The sequence below is a fragment of the Rhinopithecus bieti genome, unplaced genomic scaffold, assembly GCF_001698545.2.
Source record: "Rhinopithecus bieti isolate Rb0 unplaced genomic scaffold, ASM169854v2 scaffold_13351, whole genome shotgun sequence".
Classification (NCBI taxonomy): domain Eukaryota; kingdom Metazoa; phylum Chordata; class Mammalia; order Primates; family Cercopithecidae; genus Rhinopithecus; species Rhinopithecus bieti.
The window spans coordinates 1,710,549-1,718,509 of record NW_016807514.1 but is presented as its reverse complement, the minus strand read 5'-3'; the positions used below and the strand labels follow the sequence as shown (position 1 = coordinate 1,718,509).

General features: G+C 50.6%; 1 long non-coding RNA gene across 1 annotated transcript in view; it reads left to right on the top strand.

Annotated features, from left to right (window-relative positions):
- The window catches only part of LOC108536008 (uncharacterized), a 29,238-nt gene extending 22,788 nt beyond the window's left edge, over positions 1–6,450 (top strand). Inside the window, exons 2-3 of the long non-coding RNA XR_001887394.1 lie at positions 4,194–4,372; positions 6,153–6,450. This is a non-coding gene — a long non-coding RNA (uncharacterized LOC108536008). The remainder of the gene's footprint in view (positions 1–4,193; positions 4,373–6,152) is intronic.
- Positions 6,451–7,961: the final 1,511 nt, after the last annotated feature.

Sequence of the window (7,961 nt, the reverse complement as noted above, 5' to 3'; positions counted from 1 at the left end):
CTCCCTCCCCTCCCTCCTTCCCTTCTTCTCTCCTTCCCTCCTTCCCTCCTTCCCTTCTTCTCTCCTTCCCTCCTTCCTTCCTTCCCTCCCTCCCTCCCTCCTTCCCTCTCTGCTCCCTCCCTCTTCCCTCCCTCCTTCTTTCTCTTTTTCTCTCCCTCTGTTCTTCTCTGCCACCCTGGCTAGAGTGCAGTGACACAATCATATTTCACTGCAGCCTCGATGTCCTGGGCTCAAGTGATCCCTGCCCCTCAGCCACTACATAGCTGAGGATACAGGTGCATGCCACCACCACACATGGCTAATTTTTGTATTTTTTGTAGAGATGAGGTTTCATCATGTTGCCCAGGCTGGTCTTGAACTCCTGGGCTCAAGTGATTGCCCGCCTTGGCCTCCCAAAATGCTGGGATTACAGACATGAGCCATTGCGCCCAGCCCCGGCCCCTGCTTTAGGGAAAGGTGCAGCCAGATTATGACAGAAAGGCCTCTTAAAGCTGCCTCGATCATTTCTCAGCATGCAAGCCCTGGCCTCCGACGGGGAGGTGATGGACTGGAATGGGGACTCAGAAACCTTTCTAGGGCTGAAAAAATCCAGCTTTACCTCTTCTTTTGGGTGGTGATTACATGGGTGTATACAGTTGTCAAAACTCATTAAAATGAGCACTTCAAACATCAATTAAAAAATGTCTCATGACATCAGCTAGCAGTTCTTGCTGTTTTTTTTTTTTTTTTTTTTTTTTCCGTGTGTGCAACAGGGATTGTTATGAGAATTAAATGAGATATCCACGTCAGGCCCTTCGTAGAGGGCCTGCGCCACGGCTGTGGATCAGCAGAGGCTGGCGGCGGCACTGTTACTGTTTTTAATTCTTCCTAGTGTTTAGCCCCATCCTTCAGACAGATGCAAGGCCATTCTGTCATCAGTGGAAATGGAGACTCTTCTGGTTCAATATCCAGACTCAGGGTCCGCTTTTCACCGTCATGCTGCTTGCGCTGGAATAATGTGGTCACTTGTGTGGTTCTCGTGTGGACAAGTTGTTCCCTGCTCACCACCCACCTGTGCCAGGTGGTACGTGTCACGAGGGCACCTGTTTCTTTCGTCGTTGAATTCTTGGCATACAGCACAGTGCTGGGCACTTGGAGCTCTTTGAAAATATTTGTGAAAGGATAGAAGGATGATGGTGAAGACCATAATTTTTAATAATAATTACAATAGTTAGCTTAAAATGTTTTTTATGTTTTATTCTTTTCTTCCCTTTTCCTTCCTTGAGAAAACCAGTTCCTAGTTCACTTTTGAAATCTTTTCATTGTAAGTAAAACACACACACGGAAAACTATACCAACAAATATTTGACTTAATGGATTATGATAAGGCAGACATCCCCAAAACCACCACCCACATTGAGAAATGGAACTTGGTTTCTTGCCCACTGCTTTATTTTCCTCCAGCCTTATCTGATGATGAGCCCCGCATCCGGCTGTAGAGATGCCATCCTTGAGGCTTTGCTGAGGCCCCTGCGAGGTGCTAGCATGCTCCTCTGTCCTTCGCACTTCCTGGGAAGGGGTAGCTGGCACCAGAGGCTGCATTGGACTCTGCTTTCATTACCAGTAGAGGGTCTTGACTATGAGTCGTCCAGGTTCTTGGCGTTTTGAACAGAGGATTAGGCAAAATGAACAGACAAAGTGATGAAAGAATGAAGCAACGGAAGCACAGATTTACTGACATGAAAGTACACTTCACAGAGTGGGAGCAGGCTCCAGAAAGTCACTCAAGAGTGCTGGTTACAGAATTTTCTGGGGTTTAAATAGCCTTGAGAGGTTTCCCATTGGTTCCCTGGTTTACACCCTGTGTAAATGAAGCAGCGACCTGCAACCAGTCTGATTGGTTGCACAAGGCAACCAACTAGAGGCTGAAGTGAAGTTACAAAGTTACACCCTATGCAAACACCTGATTGGTTGTGGGAGGGGACCAATCAGAGGCTGAAGTGAAGTTACAAAGTTATATGCAAATGAAGACTAGACCAATGACCAGTCTGGTTGGTTGCAGGAGGGGACCAATCAGAGCTACTTTCCATTTCTCATCTGTGATGCAGAAAGGGGGGTGGTGGCAAAGGGAGGAGCTTTTGTTCTCTCATTACTTGGGTGTGGAAAGTTGGGGTTTTCCTTTTGATTCACTTCTAGAAAGTCAGTGCAAATCAGTCTTAGGTGCCCTGCCTCTAGACCCTGTTCTCCTGTCTCACTTTGGTCCTTTTTTTTTTAGACGGAGTCTCGCTCTGTCTCCTACGCCGGAGTGCAGTGGCACGATCTCGGCTCCCTGCAAGCTCTGCCTCCAGGGTTCACATCATTCTCCTGCCTCAGCCTCCTGAGTAGCTGGGACTACAGGCACCCGCCACCATGCCTGGCTAATTTTTTGCGTTTTTAGTAGAGACAGGGTTTCACCACATTAGTGAGGATGGTCTTGATCTCCTGACCTCATGATCCACCTGCCTCGGTCTCCCAAAGTGCTGGGATTACAGGCGTGAGCCACCGCGCCCGGCCCACACTTTGATTCTTTTGACAGGATTGCAGATGGTGCTGGTTTCTGTCGTCAGGAGGCGTATGATAATGTCTGGTCCACTCTTTTTTGATGGTAGCGGCCCTAGTGGGTGTAACTGTGTCCCCTAAAAAGAGATGCCAAGTCCAAGCCCCTGGTACCTGTGAACAGGCTCTTATTTGGGCATCAGGTTTTTGCAGATACTATCAAGTTAATGAGATCATACTTGGTTAGGCTGGGCCCTAAGCCAGTCGCTGGTGTCCTTATAAGAGGCAAATTTGGACACGTAGAAGATGCAGTGACGCACACACAGGGAGAATGCCACGTGAAGGCAGAGGTCACGGTGGAGATCAGGGCGAGGTCAAGGCGGAGGTCAGGGTGGTGTCTCCATGAGCCCAGGAATGCCAAGGATGGGTGACTGATGACACTGGAGGCTGGGAGACAGATTCTCCCTTAGAACCTCTGGAAGGAGCCAGTCCTGCCGACACCTGGGTTTGACTTCTGGCCTCTAGGACTTCGTGAGAATACCTTTCTGTGGTTCTGAGTCTCCCCATCTGTGGGACTTGGTCACAGAAACCAATAGGACAGCCGTGATCCATTCACCTACTGGGCACTGCAAAACGGCGGCGTGCTGGTTCTCAATTCATTTCCATCCATTACCAGATTCACTGTATCTGGAGATGCCTCCTCCCATCTTTTATCCTTCCCATGGTAGCTGTACTGGAGTTTTATCCGGAACTTGACCTGTTAAGCCGTAATTCCAGGCTTTCTGCACCCTTTAATCTCCTTGAATCTTTGCAGGGACCCGTGGAGTCATCACTGCTGTTCTGAGAGGCAGTGCAGCCAGACGTTACCACTCAAGTCCCATTTTTGCCACTGGCTCCCTGGGGACCTGGGATGACCCGTGGCCCGGCTCCCTAATCAACTAAATCAGGGTAACGCTGGCTCTGCCTCCAAAGGCCCTTCCAGGGGAAAGGAGCAGAGGTCGTGAAGCGCCTGGAACTGTGTCTGGCACGCACCAGGGCTCACACATGGCCGGCCCTTGTCGTGAGGAAAGTGAGGCATGAAGGAGTTAAGCAGCTTACCCCAGGCCCTGGCCCTCGGCACCAGCAGCCTCCAGGACACATCGTCCTGCACCTTCTCTGGATCGTAGCCCTGGGGCCTGTTGGGTCCCACCCCCGCCAGGGAGGTGCCCCTGCAAATCCTCCTGATGCTTTGCTAATCCTCCCGATGCTTCTGCTTCCCCACTCCTCACGCTCCCCAGTGACACACCAGGGTCTGGGCCCAATTCTTCGACATCACACAATGTGGGTCCGTGGGTGGACCTCACAGGAGGAACGAGAAACAGACGCAGGTCTGGGGTCAAGCCGTGGACAGAGGGGTGTGCCGGGTGGGCCTGGTTCCCAGAAGGGAGATGGCACCAACCCTGCCATTCCAACTTTCCACGGGGGCATGGGAGAAATCAGCTTGGTCTTTTTTTCAGCACTAGGTGGTGTCCGGAAATGACAGTTGCCCCGCATTTGAGGCCCCAGGCCTGTGGGGTTTGTGGCCCTCCTAACCTGGGTGGAGTCTGTTTGTTGGGAGAAGGGGAGCCCATGTCTCAGTTGGCACGGGGTCCCAGGTCATTCGGGGAGAGTCCTTCTCATTGCACTCCTTGCTTCCCCAGTGACAGACGGAAGGATTATGTAAGACACTTGCAGAGTCTGAGGGATTAAGAAAAAGTTTGAAGTCATTACAGACACTCTGACAGCACCGGCTGAGCCATGGATGGGCTTCCTGATGGCGCCCCTTTGAAGCTGGCCCTCCTAAGGGCTTTGTGCTGGAGAGGCGGACCTCCAGGCCAAGGTGGGGAGCCCACCCTGATGGATTCATGCGAGGACCTAACCCTGTGGCCTCCTTCCTCCTTCCCAGGGTCCCTGCCTCCCTGCCCAGCGATGGTCTTAACTCACATGCACCCACCCACGCCAGGGAGGTGCCCCTGCAAATCCTCCCGATGCTTTGCTAAGCAGCGCCCCCGTGCCTGGCCTTCCCTGCCAGTGTGGGCGGGAGAATGACAGGTAACTCCTCCAGCTGTCAGCACCCGGGAGAAGAACAGGGAATGGGGAGGCTTCTGTTCTGAGCCAGCAGGAGGAATGTGGTCTGCTCTTTCGGGGGGGTCTCAGCCACTTGGCAGCCTCTGTCTGGTTTGTTCATAATGAAAACTGTCTTCCCAGTGTGCTGCCTGCCTCCGAAGTCCACAGCTTCATGCCGGGTTCACGGCTGCACTCCCTGACCCTGACCCTGGCCCTGGCCCTGGCCCTGGCTCTGTTCTCCCAGACACCCCAACCAGGGCCAGAGGAGTCCCTTGCCACTCCGTCCCCTCCTGGCCCATCAGCAATTCAGCTGCCGCATAAATCGTGTCTGCATGCTTCCTAAAGGGCCTCTGAATCTGCTCCATCCCTCCCTCCAGCCCTGCCACCCTGGGTGGCCCTGAGCACCTGCTCACTCATCTCCTGACTCATAGTGGTTTGTGCAACATCTCCCTCCAACCAGATGACAAATGCCTTTCTTAGCTGGGACCATCTGGAGACCTTTCCTAAGTCCCAACAGCTTGTAACCAGGTGCCATGTACCTCGAAGGTGCTTGATGCTCACCAAGCCCATCTCCATCACTGTCTCTTTTGGGAAACCTGTCCCAGCCCTCTGGGGAGGTGGGATCTGCCCCACCACCCTACCTGGGCCTGCTTTGGGAAGGAGTGCCTGTTGTACACGTGATCTTGGTACCTTGCTCAAGGCTTTTCCTGCATCCAGGCTTTGGTCTTCTGGAGGGCAAGGGTTGATTTTCATTCCTGGTGTCCCCGCCAGGGCTCAGTCAGGGCCATGTCTCTGCCGGCACACAGAATGCTGGATGCAGGAATCGGAATTTCCTGGGGAGCTTGGCTCTCTTCTCTGAGGTGGGTGCTGTGATCGGGAGGGGGAGGCATCTCTGCCTTCTTTCTGTCCCCCCAAGGTTGTTATGTCACACGAGTCCCATGTATGACTTTGCCAGCCCAAAGCCTCCCTTCACTCAGCACCAGGTCCACACCCTTCAGCCTTAGGTTTTCCTGCCTGGGATGTCGGAGCTGCTTTTATCTAGCTTATCTTTCCCCTGACACAGGGTCATGCGACTGTGGAGCGGCTCTCCCGTGGCCTGAGTGTCCTCTGTGCAGCCACCGTGGCCAGTGCCTTCCATGTCTAACGTAGCAATGTGTGCCATCCTCATGCAGCCCTGACTGGAGGGCTCTTGCAGCTCCAGGGCACCCTTCACAGAGAATGCTGTGTTGTCCTAATTTTGGAGGTGAATTCGGGCACTGAGAGGACAAGCCACTTACCCACAGAGCTAAGAAGTGGTGGGGGAGAATTTGAAGCCTGGCCTCGTAGAGAACCCATGTGGCCAGTGTTGACCAGTGGTTAGGGGAAAAGCTGGAAAAGAAGTCACTGCATTCATTTCCCCTCATTCCTGCCAAAATAAATCACCAGCAACTCAGTGGCTGCAAGTCACACATATCTGTCCTCCTGTGGTCTGCAGGTCAGAAGTCTGAAATGGGTCCTCAGGGGCCTTTTCCTTCTGGAGACCAAGGGATAATCAGTTTCCTTCCCTTTTGCAGCTTCTCCAGGCTGCCTGCACGCCCACGGCTCCTTCCTTCATCTGCAAAGCCAGCATGCGGCCTCTTCTCTCACACTCTGCCCCCTGCCTCATTCTCAGAAGGATGCTTGGGGACCACGTTGGACCCACCCAGACAATCCAGGAAAATCTTCCTTTATTAGTCAAAGTTCTCCAAAGAAATAGAACCAACAGAGTATATATGTTTGTATCTCCATACACCTCTATTATCTGTCTGTCTATCATCTGTCTGTCCATCCATCCATCCACCCATCTATCTGTAATTATGTATGTAATCTGTCTTACCTATCTATGTATCTATGTATGTATGTATCTGTCATCTATCCATCCATCAATCCATCCATCCAACCATCGCTCCCGTTAACCATACCTCCATCCTATTCATCCATCCTTCATCTCCATCTAATCTATCAATCATTATCTATGTAATCTATCTTTATCTATCTAATATATCATCTATCATGTATCTAATCATCCAATCTACTTAAATATCAATCAATCAATTTATCTTATCTATGTATGTAATCTAATCTGTCATCTAGTCAATCGGTCATTCTATCTCTCATCTAATCTGTCATCTAGTCAATTGGTCCATCTATCTCTCATCTTCTATCTAATCAATCTAACTATCTTATCTACTATCTATCTAATCAATTAGTCTATTTATCTGTGTATCTATCTGGATCTATCTATCTAATCAGTCTATCTATCTGGATCTATCTATATCTATCTATCTTCTAATTAGTCTATCTAATCAGTCTATCTGTCTATGTGGATCTATTTATCACCTATCTAATCAATCAGTCTATCATCTATCCAATCAGTCTATTTATCATCTATCTAATCAGTCTATCTAATCAATCAGTCTATCTAATCAGTCTATCTAATCAGTCAATCAGTCTATTTATCTATCATCTATCTAATCAGTCAATCAGTCTGTCTCTCTCTCTCTCTCTCTGTCTATCTCTCTGGACACATAAGAGGAGATTTGGTATGGGAGCTGGCCCGCATGATGATGGAGGCGGAGAAGTCCCATGATCTGCGGTTTGTAGTTCTCCAGGATCTCCAGGGAAGCTGGGTAGTGAGTCCAAGACTCGAAGCCTGAGATCTGTGGGGGCCACTGTCCTCAAGTCTGAAGGCCCGACCAGGAGCTGTGATGTCTGGGGCCAGCGGAAGATGGATGTTTCAGTTCAAGGAGAGAACGGATTCCCCCTTCCTCTGCCTTTGTGTTCTACTCAGGGCCTCAGTGGATTGGATGCTGCCCACATGGGTGAGGGCAGGTCTTCCGTACTCAGTCCACTGATTCATGACCCTCCTACACACACCCAGAAATGAGGCCTTACCAGCTATCTGGACATCCTTGCCCAGTTAAGTTGACACACAGAATTAACGTCTTTGGGGTCATGATTCAGCTGGCCACAGCCCTGTGAGCTCCGCTTCATAGACATCCAGCATCCTTCTGTGTTCAGAGAGAACGGGACCAGGGAGGAGGCACCAGACTCTGAACCTCTGTGGCAAATGCCGGGCTTGCCTGGGCTAAAGGGCCCAACCTTCCCCGCAGCCTCAGGCAAAGCCCTCGCAAACTTGGTGCATTATTCAGCATTGTTTGTGGAGGAAGATTAAAATTGCATCTGGCTGTGGAAGCTCGTGCCCCCAACACCTGCCAGTGACAGAAGAGGCTGCTTCACAGAAGGCTCATTAAATATGAAAACATGATGTTGATTTCTAGCAAACTTAAATTACTTAAGCTGGTGTAAGTGGATAAATATTTCATGCTTCAGTTTATTAAGTT